The sequence below is a fragment of the Ochotona curzoniae genome, unplaced genomic scaffold (assembly GCF_017591425.1).
Source record: "Ochotona curzoniae isolate NIBS_2020 unplaced genomic scaffold, NIBS_Ocur_1.0 scaffold_4505, whole genome shotgun sequence".
NCBI classification, from domain to species: domain Eukaryota; kingdom Metazoa; phylum Chordata; class Mammalia; order Lagomorpha; family Ochotonidae; genus Ochotona; species Ochotona curzoniae.
Window position 1 is genome coordinate 28752970 of NW_024467118.1, and position 19511 is coordinate 28772480.

At 40.4% G+C, this 19511-nt stretch overlaps 1 protein-coding gene across 1 annotated transcript in view; it reads right to left on the reverse strand.

Annotated features, from left to right (window-relative positions):
* CORIN (corin, serine peptidase) overlaps nucleotides 1-19511 on the reverse strand; it is a 197838-nt gene that overhangs the window by 122698 nt on the left and 55629 nt on the right. The window lies entirely within an intron of this gene.

The window sequence follows — 19511 nt, forward strand, 5'->3', positions numbered from 1 at the left end:
GAAATCAAACCATTATTATTTACACAGTGAGAGTACTTTTGTCCTGGGTATATGTGTAGAAAACACACTCCCTGCATGCCACATGGGAATATATACTGGCAGTCAACATTTTAGATTATAGCTAGGCAGAACAGTGTATACAAAAAAAATTCCTAAAATAAACATATTTGACACTGTGATGCTATTTCTAGATATTAATTCTAAAGTAATAATCATGGCTTGAACATTTTCTCCAGTTCTGTGCACACATCACAATTTAAAAGATACAAACCATATACACATGCAATGAATGTGATTGATTTAAAGTATTACAGAATCAGTAACAGAAGAAAACTCAGGTGTGTGGAAGTTGCCTTACAAAGCAACGGAATCACATGAAATAATGTCTAACAGAATTAGAAATGGCATGTCACAAGACCGTCTGTATCCCATAATCCTGTTTAGTTTTATTCATGTAAGAGAATTGATTTTGTTTCCATAAACAGTTTTAAGAATATAGTGATGCTATCCACCTTATCTTCCATCATTTCCCCTTCCTTATTTTTAAGTCTTACAATTACATGCCTTCAGTTTACTAACCGAAGAACAAGTAGGGTCAGTAGAAAAATCACTTATTCCAGAGTAGACAAGGGCTATAAAAAAAAATCAAATCTCACTGTGTGAAATTTTTTATGCTATATCTTAGTTACCACATGATCCTATGTGCATTTGCAATCCTGCCTATTTCAGAGTTCAGGGTCAACTCAGAGGCTGACTTTGCTTATTCTCATAGTTATCTTTTCTGGATACGATTATATGCATAGTCTTTCCAATTTCTTCCTTCTGGAAATTAGCCTTGATCTGATATAAATGATGACATTAATGTGCATCCACACGATGGGATGTTAGCAGCTCTGAAGATTCTGTTTTTTAAATAACAGCTTGTTCAAATAAGTCACAATTTAATTATGTCTTTCTCAAAAAGTGTTGCGGTGCAGAAGGCTAACGCTCTTATGATCTCACCATCCCACATGAAGGTTCATGTTGGGCTCCTGCACCTACATGGGAGAGCTAGAAGAAGCTCCTAGCTTTGGAAAAACATAGCTCTGGCCATTGCAGTTATTTGGGGAAGTAAACCAACAGATAGATGATATCTCTGTCCCTCTTTATACAAGTATGACTTAAAAATAAAATTAGAACTAGAGGGCTAGCATTTTGGTTCAATTTGCTAATCCTCCACCTCCAAGTGCTATACCCTATATGGGTGCTGATTCATGTCCCAGCTGCTCCACTTCCCATTCAGCTCATTTTCAATCTCACCTTTCTCCCTAAGTTTCTCCGAAACCTTCCCAAGCTCCTGTCATAACATTGTCCCCCAAGCGAGCAGATGGAAGCTATTAGCTCATGAGTCTCCCCCTTCATCAAACATACAACTCCCTGTTGTTATACAATATTCAGTCACCCAGAATGTGCCGAGTTCAACATGGTACCATCAACCTATGATTTGTACTTTCAAAGGCAACCAACAAAGCATGGACGTTCCATATATTGAAGCCAAAATATCATGACAGAGTTGAAGGGCACTGAACTTCATCTTACCTTATCAAAATTCAAAATAAGAAAGGGAATTAGAAGGCAAGGAAAATACAAATGAGAACAGGGAACGAATACAATCGGTTCCTACTGATCTTTACAGGAGTTCAATGTTACATAAGTACTGGGGTAGGATATTCATAAAGTTGTTGACACTCAAGTTTGTGAGAAAGATAAAAGTGCATCATAGAAGTGAGAAGACACAGAGATTGGCCCTCAAACCCCCACAACTGTGCATATTGTGCTGTGAGCAAAGAACCTTGCTTCTAAGAGCACAAGTGAGAGATAAACAAGTGGATGTGAGCTTGGCTGCACTCTGTCTCTCACATTGTCTCTGCCTCTGAAATTTAAGAAGTAAGTATTATAAAATTCCCAGAGCCCATTAAAGGAAGAAAAACTGACTGCACATACACACATACACACAGGAATTTCGCTAATTTAAATTACATTTTCTTTAGCACCCATCAGTTTTATTTTCTTCATTTTGTTTTACACTCGAAGAGGACTCTTCTACCTGCTGGTTCCTTCCCCAAATTCCTGCAACAGCCATAGATAAACTGATCTGAAACTGACTGCCAGGAACTTCTTTCAGGTCCCCCACATGGGTGAAGGATCTCAAGGACTTGGGCCAACTTTCACTGATTAACCAAGCCATAAGCCCATAAGCAGAGAGCTGGATTAGAATAGCAGTTGGGACATGAACTGGTACCCACACAAGATGCCACTGCTGCAGGAAGAAGATTAGTGTGCTATTCCACTGTTCCAGCCCTGTGAATCTTTCAGCTTTTGAATTTATCTGAGTACCTTTGAGGGTAAATCATCTTTGAAGTAATTAGATCACCAAAAGCCTCATTTCCCCAGCACCACATAGCCAGGAAAACCAAAAGGAGAATATTTAATATATGAAAGGAAAATCAATTTTTGGTTGGCTACATCATCTTCAAAGCAGTGTGACTTGAGTCAGAGATAAGATTTCTCTGATAGCTAAATTCACTTGGAGAAAAAAAATCTGTGCTGAGGAAGCAGTCATACTCTGAAACTTTTTAAAGAGGTCTCAAGACAGCATAGCTACAAACAATGACGCTGTATTTGTGTGATGATTTCCAAACATTTCCAGAGTTCTCATTGAAAACATTAACACAATACGTACTCTTATATGAAAGCCCTAAGGCTCTCCTAGGGGCATAGCTCAATAGAAAGATGGATATACAAACGGGCAGATGGACTGACAATAAATGATTTAAAAAGGACACAAGATCACCTCTTGGGACCACATTCTGTCCACTCTACCACAGCTGTCGATAGACCAGCAGAGGCTGCGGACAAGCAATCCAGAAGAGCAAGAATTCAGCAGAGGGTCAGTGATCAAGTAAGATTTAGTGAACAAGAAGAATTCTTCAGAAACTGAAAGCCACAAAAGCTCTGGATTGGAAGAAAAATATAAAAGACACCAGTGGTTGAGAAAAATACCTACAAAGACAGAACTATAATTATGTGTGACAAAGAATGAAAAACTTAATTTTGGACAGAAAAATTATGTCAGTTTTGCGTGAATTCACTCACAGCTAACAAATGTGAATATAAAAGGGAATCACTCTCAATGATTCCTGACTTTGAACCATTTAGAAAACTGTCAATTTCTATTCTTTCTGCCTCCACATATGTGTAAACATTTTTTCCTAGAAGGTCTCATTCTTTGTTGAAGCATGTAACTCCAGCATTGTCTTTTTACACATTCTCACCAAAAGGAAAGAGATTTTGTGAATCAATTGCATGTTGTGCCATGCAAAGTCATTGCTCTGTGGGGAAAGGACAACGCCCTGCTGAAAACGGCCTCATTTATCATTGTTTCTCCATTTAACTAGGCTCATAAAGGGTGGAAGAAATAGGTGTGACATTTTCCCCCCTAGGAACTTAGTGCCAAGTCTACCAGAAAGAGGCCACCACTGGCAGGTAAGAATATGTTGGATTTAATTACCTACAGCAAAACCATGTCCATCAATTAATGTTCCTTTTCTTTGAAAATAAAAATTAGGGAAATGAGAATCCAGAGGCAGATCTTTACAGGAAAATATCATTTATGAATGCAATGTATTCCTGGTGGAACACATTTTTAATACAGTTTTACCTTAAGTAGACACAGCAATGATAGGGTAGAGTGAGACATTCCTGTTATGCATATAGTAGGATCAGGTTAGGGTAATTGGTATCTCTAAAACACCAACACTAAAAGACATGATTTTGTAATAAATTTTCAGACAATCAATGATAGGATAGCCTCTGATTTGAAAAGAATTTAGAAACAAAAACCAAAGTGCTGAGTTGAAATAGGGTTCTGATCGTTAGTGTTATGTTAATCTGACTCCGTTTTCTAGATCAAACAGGGATTCCCTTTGCTCATATCTCACTGCTAATAGTCTTAGGAATTAGGAAATAAAGATGGGTCTTGGACCTGATCCAGCAGCCTAGTGGCTAAGGCCTTTGCCTTACATGTGCCGGGATCCCATATGAGCACTGGTTCGTATCCTGGCTGCTCCACTTCACTTCCAGGTCCCTGCTTGTGACCCGGGAAAGCAGTAGAGGACCCAAAAGCCTTGGGACCTTGCAACCACATGTGCGACAAGAAGTTCTGGGCTCCTGGCTTCAGATTGGCTCAGCTCTGGCTGTTGCAACCACTTGGGGAGTGAACCAACAGATTGAAGATCCTTCTCTCTGCCTCTCCTTTGCTCTGTAAATGACTTTCCAAGAATAAATAAGTCTTTAAAAAGAAAGATACATCTTATGTGAATTATCCTTAAACTCCCTTGGAAATTATGATGAATTTATCCACTTCTCAGATTAGGTAATATGAAATTCTTACATGATTTCACTTCACAGAAATTCTTACTTACACAATTAGTTCTAAATGCAATACTAAGAATAAAAGCTCAGTGTATATAAACTAACGAACACTCAAAGTTCTGGATAGCTACTTTTAAGTCAATAAAATGAGATAGCCAATCACATTTAGCAGAGCATTTTGGGGCTTTGAAGAGAGGCAGCACAGATTAATTTACTTAATATTTCTGCACTAGTGTGCCAGATTAATGATTTAAGAAAAATCTTATTTATATAAGGTGAACAAATCTCAAGTAACTTACATATATAGATTTAAAAGTATGATACTTTCCGCCTTGCCCTCCCTCCTTCCTGTTAATTTTTATAATAACATACTTTATTTTCTAATCCCAAGCTTAGCACTCAAAAAAAAAAGTTCAACAAGTAGTAAGTCTTTACTGCCCTTAATTACAAATCCCATTTTCAACCAGTGCAATAAATATTTGTATCTTGAGTTGGGTGCAATTTATGTCTGTTCTTTTAAAACTGCCCTTATATCAAATTTTAAAATGTTTTAAACCAAATCAGCATGGTATCAAATCACAGTGAAAGACAATGGGATAATTTGATAGATGACTTTTCAAAAATAGTAGAACATCAACCTGGTGTACTTTGCTCCCTTTTGTCCAATATTCTAAAAAGAAACTAATTTTGATCTCCATTCTGGGGCACATTTCATTAAAGGACTGCTCACAGGGGAAGGGGAGGGGAGCGGATCCCAGAGTGGAGCAGGTGAAAAGGAGCAGGCTTGTATCCCAACCGTGGAGACTCCCGGATCCTCACCAAGGACTATCAGTACGAGCACCAAGGACTACATCCCAACTACAAAAGAGACCACGCGGAATTGGAGTGCCTTTGGAGGACGAGAAGTCTGAGGTCATCCCCCTGTTTGGATCTCCCACATGGGATGGAAGAAGCCCAAATCCTTCCTTGCAGGATCCAAGGTCATCAGAACAACAGCCAGGAGCCCTGAGCGGTCAGCAAACAGAAGAAACAGAACAGTTAACTTCCTTGGGGACTAGGGAGAAGAGCTTTCTCTGGTCCTTACTCAGTTCCAACTTTGAATCCCCACCCTCTCTTGAATTAACCATCAGGGTCACTCCGGAGGACCCCCGTCCCAAAAAAACAAAACAAACAAACAAAAAAGATTAGAATAGACAGAGAACAAGGAAAGATTAGAACCAAGAGGAAACGGTCAGCATGGACTCACACATACCTTAGTAGGCAGGACACAAAGATTAGTTACTCCTCACTAAGGTTTTGAAGATTCCTCTGCACACCCCTCCTAAAACTGTTCTGTGCCTCAACTGTTGACATATGTCTTGTTAGAGTTGTAAGCCAGTTTAGACTATCCTAAAATCTGCCAAGTTTGGCAAATTATGCTTCAATACTATAAACTGCTAAACACTAAAATGAAAATAGACATGAGATAGCTGAATAGTACCCTATAGCCATTTTAAAGTGGATAGCAGCCAGTTATGTATATAAACTAAAATTGAAATGTCAATGAAGTAGTCACAGGTTGTGGTTAAGAACTTGCATTTTTTTTTAACATATTGGTTACTCAATACTACGTCAAATAATTCCATAATGTTGTAAATTGTTATTGATGTTATGTTGTGGCTTTAAATTGATCGGGATGATATTCTGCCAGCTCTGCCTTCAGACCAGAGGTGGTCTCCCCAAAAAAACCGTTGAATTTATCTGGACAATAAGATGCTGGACTCTATGCTTGGTATATGCTTGCAATGAAAGAATCTTGACTGAATTTGAACTGTAATACTACAACAATGTGGAGGAATCCACCATGGGAGGAGGGGGCGGGGGGGCGGGGGACTGGGAGAATCCTGGATCCTATGAGACAGTGTCACATAATGCAATGTGATTAATATAAAAAAGAAAAAAATAAAGGATTGCTCACACTGATTCCATTGCATCAGTAATACTGCATCAGACAGTATTATAGCACAGCACAATTCCCTTGCCCTAGTTTGTCTCAATTGCCTCATTTTAACTCACAAGTTTGTTCCACAGGTCTCCCCTGAGGGCGCATCTGCATGTTTGACCCATTTCTAGAACTTGAGTTTCAAACAGGATTATAAAGGAGAGTTCATTTAAGATTAACTTTGAAAGGCAGTTAAAGAAAAGGGGTAACAGAGGTTCACTCCTCTAAATGGATACAATGGCTGTGTCTGGGCCAGACTGAAGCCAGGAGCCTGGAACTCCACATGGGTCCTCCACGTGGGTCTCCCACATGGGTTCAGGGGTCCAAACACTTGACTAATCTTCTGCTGCTTTCCCAGGAATATTGGGAGAAAGCCGGATCAGAAATGGAGTGGTAGGGACACAAACCTGCACCCATACTGGGTACCAGCATCATTAGTTGCAGCTTCACCTGCTATACATGCCAGGCTTAACCTGTTACAGAATCCAGCCAAGGGAAAGTTCTTTATATACAATGGTTTTCAATGGTCTAGGAAGAAAATGCTCATCTAGCTGGCTTCCTTTTGTGACTTCATCTTTTATTCTTCTCATCCAGTCTGTCATTATGCTTGTTACCTCCTATCACGTGACAGCCCTCTTTGGCTTAAGTCCTAACCTTGCTCTGTTCGTCCTGTTCCAAACCTTCTCACGTTCATCACTTTTGCCTGCGCCTTTGTTCTCAGTGTTTACTGAAGGACTCTAACACTGCTCGCAGCACTCTCAGACTCACCCACATTAGCTCACTTGCCCTTCCTGTCAGTTAGGGTCTCTTTCACAGCTGAGGAAACAAGGTTTAAGCGATTTCCCCCGCCAAGGTTTGCACAGCGAGTCAACAGCAAAGCTGGAATTCAATTCATGTATGTGCACACCAAGCCCACATCTTTTTCTACTAACAGCTGACTCCACAATCCCAGCTTTGTACTTAAGGGCATCTTCCTCCCCAATTTTACACCTCTTCGATGAATTGGGTCATGCAAGGGCCACGGAGACAGGTGGATTCTTGCTCACTGCTCGTTCAACAAACTTCTTTTGTACTCCTACAACATGGCAGGCACTGCAACAGCAAAGCAAATACCAAGCAGAACAGATGTCCTACCTGTAAGTAGCACACTGTCTTGTAAGGAGAAAGACAAAGTAATTTTAAAAGCATCAACACTGCCTGGCAATGTTTCACAGTAATATTCCCACAATGCTCAGCAAAAAAATTATTTATATATATAATATATATAAACATTATATTATATATATATGCATGCCATGGTAAGGGAAGGCAATAAACCAGTTATTAACAAAGGACTAATTGGGACTTGGCATGAGAGCCTAGTAGCTAAAATCCTAACCTTGCATGAGCCGGGATCCCACATGGGTGCCTGTTCTAATCTCAGCACTTCACTTCCCATCCAACTCTCTGCCTACGGCCTAGGAAAGCAGTTGAGGACGGCCCAAAGCGTCGGGACCCTGCACCCTCATGGGAAACCCAGAAGCAGCTCCTGGCTTTGGTTCAGTGCAGCTCCAGCCATTGCGTATTGGGTTGATCTGCAGGTTATAATGCTGGCATCCTATACAGGTACCTGTTCAGATCCCAGTATTTCTACTTCCAATCCGGTTCCTTGCCTGGGAAAGCAGTACAGAGGGCCCAACTGCTTGGCCCCTCCCAAGGGGCCTGTATTAGCCTCAGCTATTGCAGCCATTGGGGAAATAATTAGCAAATGGAACAACTCACTCTCTCCCTCTATTTCCTGTGTGTGTGTGTGTGTGTGTGTGTGTGTGTGTGTGTGTGTGTGTGTGTGTGTGTGTAACTCTGCCTTTCAAGTAAATAAATATCTTTCAAAAACTGTTAAGGGGCCAATGTGGTGGTGAAGTCAGCTGATCCTCTGTGGTTCTGGCACCCACATCGGTGCCAGTTCATGCCCCAGCTGCTCTACCTCTACTCCAGCTCCCTGTTGTGACCTGGGGCAGCAGTGAAGGATGGCTTGGGTCCTTGGGCCCTGGCACCCACATGGGAGAACTGGAGGAGGCTCCTGATGTCACACTGGTATAGCTCAGTCTCTTGCAGCCATCCGGGGTGTGAACCAGTGGATGGAGGAGCTCTATCTTTGCTTCCTATCTGTAAAAATCTTCCTTTCCAACAAAAAGGAATCTTTAAACACATTTCTTCTCCTATAAATGTATTAGAACCAAATATTCAAACAGTATAACTGCTGCAAGAGTCATGCCACAAAATAATTTAATTCAGGCTTTTTTCTTAAATTTATATCCATTTACAAACATTACTTGTTTAACCCTGTCTTCATTGAGTCCAGTAGTCAAAGCTGTTGTCATTTTTTGACTAAGTACTCACTGTCATCAAGAACACCAAATCGAAGCAATTCCCTTCACTCCCCAAATTGATTGCAACAGCTAGATCGCCTTGCAGGGACAGGAAACTGTAGCAGAGGTTGGAATCAAACAACCAGCCTTCTAAGAGCGCGGTAAAGGCTTTCCTTAAGCCCTCCCGCATCTCCTTGTATCATCCTGATTTTCAGCATTTGTACTAACCGGTCTTGTTCTACTTAGTGATTTGTTTATTCTGAGTATTCCAATTATGGGTTTTGTCACAAGAATACTCAATATTAACCCATTGACTTAAGGAGATTAAATGAGAAACTGAACTCTTGACATCAAAAATTCTTATTGAAAAATATGGAACGTATAGAACAAAGCCTCATACTTGAGACATGAAGATACCAATGTGACAGTGGATATTGCTATGACTGTGCTCAATAACCTGTTATCTAGAACTCCTTATGGATGGGAAATCAACCTATACTATTCCCTTCACTCATGAATTCCTACCTTGGATGCCCCTCTGTACTAAAATGCAGCAGTTCAAAGTAAAGAAATAGTTAGCAACAGTTTGTCTTCCCTTATCCTTGAAAATGTTCAATTGTTGGGCCAGCATGACCACTCAGTTGATTAAGCATCCACTTGCCATGGCTAGCATCCCATATGGACACCAGACTCTTCCCTGATTGCTCTACTCCCAAACCAGCTCCCTGCTTATGGCCTCAGAAAGCAGCAGGTGGAGGAAGGGTAGGGTGGCCCAGTACTTGGGATCCTGTAGCCATGTGGAGACCCAGAAGAAGCTCTTGACTCCCGGGTTTGAAGTGGCTCAACCACAGTCACTGTGGCCATTTGAGGAATGAGCCAGTAGACAGAAGATCTTTGTTTCTCTTCCTCTCTGTAGATCTGCCTTTCTCATAAAATTACACCTCTGAAAAATGTTCATTGTTTTAGCATAAGATTCCCCCTGCATCATAACAAGAAAAACAAAAGAGGAAGGGTTTAAAATTAGCAAAATAAAAAGAAGTCCTAAGCATCAATCCCTACCTTCAACCTAAATAGCCAAACTTCTCCAACCAAACACATTGAAGGTGGGTAGAAATGAGACCCAACTATCTTCTGCATACCATATCATTTTATCTTTGAAGGCGCAAAAATGAAAACAGGAGTAAGGATAGTTATATCAGATAAAATAACTTTAAATAAAAAGGTAAAAAGACAAAAACATTCATTATACACTGCTACAGGATCAGCTCATGAGAAGTAATATATATGCACCAACTTTGGAGATCCTAAATACATACAGTAAATAGTAACACATCTGAATGCAATAAAAGATTGAATGCAATAGTAGAAAACTTCAATAGCCCAGACTCAATAGAAGATTGTCCAACTGAAAGACCAATACAGAAGTATTGACTTTAACTACATTTTTAAATAAAAGTCTTTTCATTAAAGAAAGACTATGCTTAAAGTAATGAAGAAATGTCACAGCAGAAATAAAGGAAAGACCAAAAAAATAAGAGCAGCAAAACTGAAAGTTTGTCTTTGAAGAGACAAAATTGACAAACTTGGCTAAACCAGAATAAAATGTGAAGATGCTAATAAAATCGTAAGTGGAAAAGGAAACATGACAAGTGCTCCCACATGGATAAAGCACAAAGCGTCACAGGAGATCAGTAGGAACAGCTGTATGTCAGCCAACTGGGTCACTAAGATGAAAGATCCCAGACACGTACAACCACCGAGGATGAACCCCACAGACATAGACAACTCTGAGCAAACCATCAAGTAGACATTTAGTCAGTAATCAAAAGTCTTACCGCCCCCCCCACCAAAAAAAAAGCTCAGGACTTCGGCTCATGTTAAATTATAGCCCCCTTAAAGGAGCATCTATCCTTCTTGAACCATTCCAAACTCACTTTATGACGCCAACATTATTCTGCTTCCAAATCCAGACAGCATAAAAAAAATTTACACACCAATATTTTTCCAAAATATGGGGGTAGAAATTCTCAATAGCACATTAAATTCCATCACATATTAAACCAGTTATTTCCTATAAGCAGCTAAGAATTTACTCCCAGAATGCAAGGACAGTTTTTTTTTTTTTATTGAGAAGGCAGATCAGACCCTGGGAGAAAAGGACACAGATCTTAAGTCCACTGGTTCACTCTCCAAATGGCTGCAACAGCCACAGCTGAGCTGATCTGAAGCTAGGAGCTAGGAACCTCCTCTGTCTCCCACGTGGGCACAGGGTCCCAAGATTTTGGGACATCCTCCACTGCTTTTCCAGGCTACTGACTGGGAGCTGGATGGAAAGTGGAATACCTGGAACACAAACCAGTGCCCACACAGGATCCCAGCCCCAAGGAGCAAGGTAAAGACCCAACATTGTCATCACACCAGGCCCACAAGGAAGGTTCCGGTGATACACCACATTAACAGAATGAAAGACAAAAATTATATGGTCCCTTCAAAAATCACAAAAAGATGGAAATCATGCCAGGTATCTGAGACAATGATGAAATAAAACATGCTACGGAACAACCAAGGAGTAACTGAGGAAAAGGAAGGCAAGAACTTTCTTGAAATAAATGAAAATGAAAACACAACATATCAAACTCTGTGGGATATAGCAAAAATAGGAAAGAATAGGAGGGAAGTTCAGAGGCCATTGCTGGGGCATAGCAAATTAAGCCTTCATCTGCAGTGTCAGCATCCCATATCAACACCTGTTTGAGTCCTGGCTCCTCCACTTCTGATTCAGCTCACTGCTAATGACTATGAATGCAAAAGATGCTCCAAGTTCTTGAGCCACTACATGGGGGACCAAGGAGAAGCTCCAGGCCCTGACTTTGGGCCAACCCAACTCCAGCCACTGCCGATACTTGAGGAGTAAATTAGTGGATAGAAGATCTCCCCCCTCTGTCTCCTCTTGCTCTAAACTCTGCCTTTGAAACAGACAAATAAATCTTAAAAAAATTATAGCATTAAGTGCTTACACTTCTGATCCAGCTCCCTACTTAAAGCCTGGGAAAGCAACTGAGGCTGGCCCAAAGCATTAATATTCTGCACACATGTGGGAGACAAAGAAATGCATGGCTTAGGACCAGCTACACTCCAGCCTTTGCGGCCATTTGGGATATGAACAGTGGATGCAGGATTTCTCTTTCCTTTTCTAACTCTGTCTTTCAAATAAAAATAAGTCTTAAAAAAAAGCAAATGACACCACTAATATACAAATGAAACTGCCAAATACACCTTAACAATATGATACTAGATTTTCTACTTATATATACAATGCCATTATACAGTTAGATAGACAGTTAGATAGCAGAATGTTGGACTTGTGACTTGTGACTGTCGTAAAATTATGGGGTGCAATAGCATGTGTGGTATGGGGATGGAGAACAGGGAACCGGAGGGAGGAATCCCTACAACTCACACCCTATCCTGGAAAATAAGAAACTACTATGACTATCTATATACTAACAAGTTGGAAAATCTTTTAGTAATCAGGAGATTTCTGGGGGGCCCAGTGAGAAAGTTTAGTGGTTAAGGTCCTCACCTTGAATGCCCTGGTTCTAATCCTGGCACCCCCACTTCCCATCCAGCTCCCTGCCTGTGGCCTGGGAATGCAGTCAAAGATGGCACAAAGCTTTGGGACCCTGTACCCGCATGGGAGACACAGAGGAAGCTCCTGGCTTCGGATTAGCTCAGCTCCAGCCGTTGCATTCATTTGGAGAGTGAGCCATCAGACGGAAAATCTTCCTCTGTCTCTCCTCCTCTCTGTATATCTGCCTTTCCAATAAAAATAAATCTCTTAAAAAAAGATTTCTGGATACACACAACCTAAGATTAAATCAGGAAAATAAAAATCTGCATAGAGGCATAAGCAATGAGATTGAGGTGGTAATTAAAAGTCTCCCCACAGAGGAAATCCCAGGACCTAGGGCATCAGCACCATATCTGAGAAAGCCGATGATGCCACAAGCACCCGGGCACCCGAACCCACATGGGATGCCCAAAGGAAGTTGCTGAATTTGGCCAGCCTTCAGCCACTGCATCTATGGCTGAACTCACAGAAAACAAACAGAAGCATAATTATAGCAGACGTGGGGAAAGGGAGGCAGGATGGGAAATGGCAGCCCAAGGTTGCAAAGTTTTAGTTAAACAGGAAGTCACTGTGCTGTACAACAGAAAGCCGTGTATTGTATGCTTTGAAAATGGCTAGGGGATTTAAACGTTTTCCCACACACACATACAAAAATATCACTTGGATTTTTTAACTTCAAATGTGACATTTCCTCTCATTTCATATAAACAGTGGTATCCTGGGGCAGGGACAAAGAACAGATTAGAAGGAATCAATTTGATTGAGAATACTTCGTAGCAATTGCTGGCTATACTGTGAAGTTAATGCAGGTTAACTGTACCAGCAGTATAAACTAGGGAAGACATTTCCGTTCTAGATAACACAGAAGAAAACATTTTGCCAGAACAATTTCTCTGGCAAACCAATTAGGAAGAACATTGAGTGCCTAGATCTGTAAGAGGAGTAAGACAAAAAGGAAAAAAAAAAAAAAGGTGAAGACAGGGTCTGTGAAGGTGGCAGCTTCTCAATTAAGTATTAACTCTGAATTCGAACAGGATTTCTCATTAGAGAAAAAGCAAAAAGGCAAATGTAATGCATGTTTGCTTAATGAGTCAACTATATAACATTTGTGAGAATGTCTTTATAGTCAGGAATAAATCATAAACCAATATCTTATTCATCTATGCAAGGAAAATACTTCACATCATGCTGTGTAAATTACCAGAATAAATTGAAAGTTAGTACTCCTTCCAGGAGAAACACAATGCAGAACGTCTATTTTCTACATAGCTACATATACTCTTCTAATGTACCCAAGTCTTTCGGTGGAGTTTGCTGTCAGAGTCACATCCTATGTGTGTGAGTGTGTGTGTATGCCTAGATTTCTGCAGTAACCTTACCTACACGTCCATAGCACTTGATTTCAAGACACAGCCTCGTAACCTGATGCTACTCATGCAGTCAGCATCTCCTGTAACCATCTTCTACAACAATAAAGGGTCAAAATTTTATTATAATTATTCATATTGTGTAGGACCAAGTGTGATGTAACATTCCCTCTGTAACATCTTCATCTGAAGACTTTTCATTGATTTGAAAATAACTCACCCTACTCCGAAACCATCATCTTGGAACTATGAGTAATAATTCAAAGCTATATGGTGTTTGAGTTTATAAAATATCTTGCCATACATTTGTTTGGTGGTTCCACAGTCTGGCCCAAATCCCAGCTTTAGAATTACGTATTTATGTGGCCTTTGGCGTGTTGTTGATCTTCAGTAACAGTTTTCTCATCTGTATATTGGGATGATTAAATCTGTGTTTATCGGTCACTGTGAGGTTGGCGAGACACCAAGTTCTGCTATTACTGTGATCATCTCATTTGGATCTCACAAGCTCTGAGAACTAGACACTTATATCCATGTAACAGAGTAAAACTGAGGCAGACACATTAATCATGTGTCTTGCCTTTTTCCTCTGAATTCTATGACATATCCACTTGTGGAGAAGAAATAATTACTTACTTATTTATACAGGGTCAAAATTTAAGGTTTCATTAGTTGTGAAAGTTTCATTAACTTGTGAAAGTGCCGAGAGCTCTTTTTAAAAGTCATTAAGTATTTAGACACATTAGTTATTGGGAAAATAGTTGTTAAGTTCGCATTAGTTACATAAAAGCATGAGGCTTGGTGCTATAGAGTTGTTTTTCAAGAGAAACTTGAAATTAGACATTTATTTAACCAAAATATACCTTAATATATGAATTATTTTCCATTCCACCAATGGTAAAAATTGTTTAAGAAAAGCAAAGAAATTATTGGGGGTATGGGATAGTGTTGTAGCACCATGGGTGCTCCCTGGACCTCAGCATCCCATGCAGGCAGTGGTTCAAATTCCACCTGCTCCACTTGCAATCCATGTCACTGCTAATATGTTAGGAAAAGCAACAAAGATAATCTATGTACTTGTGTCCCTAGCATTGACATGGGAGATCCAGCAGGGGTTTTAGGCTCTTGGCTTCAGCCTTGGCCAGTCCTAATTGTTGCAGTCATTTGGGGAGCAAGACAGCAAATGGCTGAAGTTTGGAAGGCCTTCCTCTTACCTTCTATTTTAGGTTTCTAACTAGCCAAAATTGTTGCCTCACACTGGGATTAGCTCAAGCATAGGCGAAAGTCTGAAATTGGTACAAACACTGAAGTCCAGGAACAGCATGGGCCTAGTATAAAATTAAAATATGAGGTTCTGCTATAAAAACGTTTTTTCTTTCATTTGATTGCATCACATCTCTTTGCATTTATTAATTTCAAGAAGACAACGGAGCATTAGACAAAATAGAGTGCATCTCAATGGTTGGCTCTTTGCGATAAACAGACCTTCATGCTTCTGAAGGGAGACAATCATTAGGACAGCAGTACCCGCTCAGGGAACAATCTAACCCTGCACAAAGAGATAACCAAACAGTCTCACTATTGCTCTATAGTGTTTTCTAAGAACCAAAGTTGACCCGCTGGTTAGCAGCTTGGACCTCAAATTCAGTCAGAGGCCTCTTGTCTTTACACAACATAAAGTAATACAAGAAAGTCTCCTTCAAACACTAACAATGCTGCTGCTTTGGGGAAGTCAAAAAGTTATATACATAGTATATTTCAACTCCAGCTTGGAGAGTCCTGCATTTCTCTAAAACAAACAAACAATGAAAAAACTTGAAGTTAATGAGTACTCCTACACCTTGGCCTTTACAAGCATACACACTCAACCCTCCAGCTAGGATAGAAAACTAATAATAAAGTCACTACTTCCACTGTGGTGCGTACAAGTCACTGCCTCCTATCTGCCTCTTAACAGTGGTGCCCATGGCAAAGCCAATCCATCACAAGTCAGTTTGAATTCTTCACACACAGGAGCTGCCAAGAAAATGTCAACAGCCACATTCTGTTGCTACTAGGGAGAGAAGATAAGAATTTAGCTCACTTGTAACTGGAACTGTATGTTCAGAAACAGGAAACTGGCACACCTTCCTCCTACTTTTATCAACTACTATAGATAACAAAATTCACTTTTCAGAAGACAAAGAATAGCATTATGAAAGTTGACCTTAAACATAAAATCCCAGTCTCTTTCTCTCACTCTGCCTTTCAAATAAATCCAAATCTTTAAAAGGCAGATGTAAGACAAACTCAGACACTAAGATGTAGGCACCCCAAAAAGCCTCTTAAGCACTGCACAAAACTCCCATCCCCTGTCTCCTCCCATTTTTGCTGTGAAGAGGGACCCGAGTATGCTGTCCAATGTTATGTAAGTAACAAATAAACCTCTGAGATAAAAAAAAAAAGCCAAAACGAAAGTCATGGAGATGACTGATAAATGTGACATAGCAAGAAAGTAGAATTTGCCCAAAGTGCAAGTGCGAAACATTGTCAAAGGGACAGACACATGCTGGCCTACAGAGCTGGCAGAACTGAAGGCTCTGGCCAAGGGTATCAAAATCCCAACTTAGACAACTCAGGAGCGAAATACTGAAACCATGCCTAGGAACATGTCAGTGTTTCCTGCAATTAGAGAAGTTTGGAATATGAATTTTAATAATGATCAATTCAAGGATAAACTGTAGGGCTCAGCATGCTGCTACAAAGCTTTTGCTATCTCCAGTAACTGCTCAAAATTGTAAAATATGGAAGTCCACTCTTAGTAAAGGGGTGGAGGTGTTCCAAGACCAGCAGTAGGCGCCTGACCTGAGGATGCTGCCCAAATCCACAACCTGTTTTTTCCTAGGCATACTTGGAATGTGAACCTCAAAAGCTGTAAGCCACAATAAACTATTCCTATGTCAACTCTTAGGCACTTGTTCTGTAGCATCAAGAAGCTTACTGACACTAACACTAAAAATACTTCAAATTTGACAAGCAAAAAACTCAAAGGAGTTAACTATTAGAAACACATTTAAGACAATACACTGGTTTGTTTGGTTTGATGCTATTGTTGTTCTGGAGTTCATTGTATATTCTGGAAATTAGCCCTTTGTCTCCTGTGTAGTGTGCAAAGATCTTCTCCCATGCTGCTGGTTGCTTTTTAACTTTGTTGATGGTTTCCTTGCTGTGCAGAAACTTAGCTTTAAATGTGCAGACACTTTACAAAGGAGCAAAATCAAATGGCTAAAAACACATGAAAAAAATGCTCAAGCTCTCTGGCTATAAGGGAAATTCAAACAAAAACACTGAAGTTCCACTTAACGCCAGAAAGGATTGCCCACATACAGAATACTACCAACAACACCTGCTGGAGAGGTTGCAAAGAAAAGAGAACCCTACTCCACTACTGGTGGGAATGCAGGCTAGTGCAGCCACTGCGGAAGTCACTATGGAGAACACTTAGGCAAGTAAAAATTCACCTACCATATGGCCCAGCAATACCACTTTTAGGAATATATCCAAAAGACTTGTTACATGACAAAGTAACATTCACCCCAATGTTTATTGCAGCACAACCAACAATCCCAAGAATATGGGAGCAACCTAAATGCCCATCAACAAAGGACTGGATAAAGAAACTGCTTCATCTACACTATGGAATACTACTCAGCGATTTTAAAAAATGAAATATAATATTTTGTGGCCAAAGGAGCCAAACTAGAGACCATTACACTAAGGCAAATGAGCCAATTCCAAAAGGTCAAATATCATATGTTTGCTCTAATATGTTAAATCTGGATATATTATATGTGAATCTTACTCTGTCACTTCATACTTACCTGTACCTTATGTAACAAGAACTTGTGATGTAATTCACTAATCAATAATCCATAAGAGGCTGAGTGTTTATAATCACCTGAGATGGTCAATGTTTCCTTTATTACTTATTGGCACTGCCCACTGTACCTACATTAGAGCCCCAGGGTACAAGAATGAACCTACAAGGAAATGACAGTCTCCTACATGGTTGGGAGACACTCCAGTGGAAACATGGACCTAGGAAAATTCACACAGGACACATATTACATACCTGGAGGGGAGTAAGGAGGGAAGGAGGGGGAACTTGGGGAAGGAGGAGGGGAGAGCCCAGTGCCAACGAATCAAAAAACAAATTTTAAGACAATACACATACAAGACAGCAGGCCAAAAATGCACTTCTAAAATCAAAAGTTGCAAAGTCCCAAATGATTTAACAAAAAAAAAATGTCTTGAAATGAAGGAATAAATGCCTATAAAAAGGACATTTCCTTATGTCAGAATGATAGACATCAATATACATTAAGTTAATAAGAATAATAGAATTCCTCAATCCCACAATTGGTATATTCATATTTCCCCCAAAAATGCAATTTGTTAAGAGACATTTGAACCCCCTTGTTTCTTGCAGCATTACTTTGATCAACCGAAAAACACAAATAGCCTATGTCTCCACAAACTGAAAATAAAGAAAGTGTGGTACACGTACAAAATGAAATACTATGCAAATAATTAAAACAAAGTCCCTCCATTTTCAACAATAGGGGTGGAACTGGAAGTCACTGTGTTGAGTAGGTCAGGTGTAGAAAGAAATAGTGGGTCTGATGCATTGGCTCAGTGGCTAAATCCTCACCTGCCACAAGCCAGGATCCCATATGGGCTGTGATGTTCATGTCCCAGCTGCTCCACTTCCCTTCCAGCTCCCTGCCTGTGGCCTGGGCAAGCAGTCGAGGACGGCCCAAAGCCTTGGGACTCTATCCCCGTGTAGGAGATCCAGAAGAAGTTCCTGGCCCCTGGCTTCAGATCAGCTCAACTCTGGCCATTGTGACCATTTAGAGACTGAGCCAGCAGATGGGAGATCTGTCTTTTATGTCAATATGACTTTTCAATAAAAGTGGTTTTATTAAAAGATATTACATGATCTCACCTATGTGTAGGAGGCTAAATAAGTTGCTCTCACAGAAGTTCAGCGTGGAAGAGGGATTATCAGTGACTGGGAAAAACATCGGGATAGACGAGAGAAGTAGTTTTGATCAATGATTGCTAAGTTACAGCTGCATAGGACAAGTACTGGTGTTGTCTCTCATAGGATGGTGACTGAGTAAAGTACTGCACACCTCAAAGAAGGTTGGGAGATCGATTGCTTTCACCACAAAGAATGATGACTGCAGAATTTCGTGCAGTATACCTGTATCAGAAGATCACATACTACATCATAGATAATGTCAATATTTGACCAAAAAAACTTAGGGAAAAACTGGATACCAGATGTGCTCATTGTTTCTTCATTGAAGGCTAGAAGAAATGACAACCCTCAATCAAAATGAATTTTAAAGGGCCCAGCACGATAGCATAGTGGCTAAAGTCCTCGCCTTGCACGCCCAGGGATCCCATATGGTCACTGGTTCAAATCCCGGCAGCTCCACTTCCCATCCAGCTCCCTGCTTGTGGCCTGGGAATGCAGTCAAAGATGGCCCAAAGCCCTGGGACCCTGCACCCATGTGGGAGACCTGGAGGAAGTTCCTGCCTCCTGGCTTTGGATCGGTGTAGCACTGGCCATTGCTGTCACTTGGGGAGTTAAACTATTGGATGGAAGATCTTCCTCTCCATCTCTCCTCCTCTCTGTATATCTGACTTTGCAATAAAAATAAGTAAGTCTTTAAAAATGAATTTTAATAAGGAAAAATACTCAATTGACACTGATAATTCCAAGC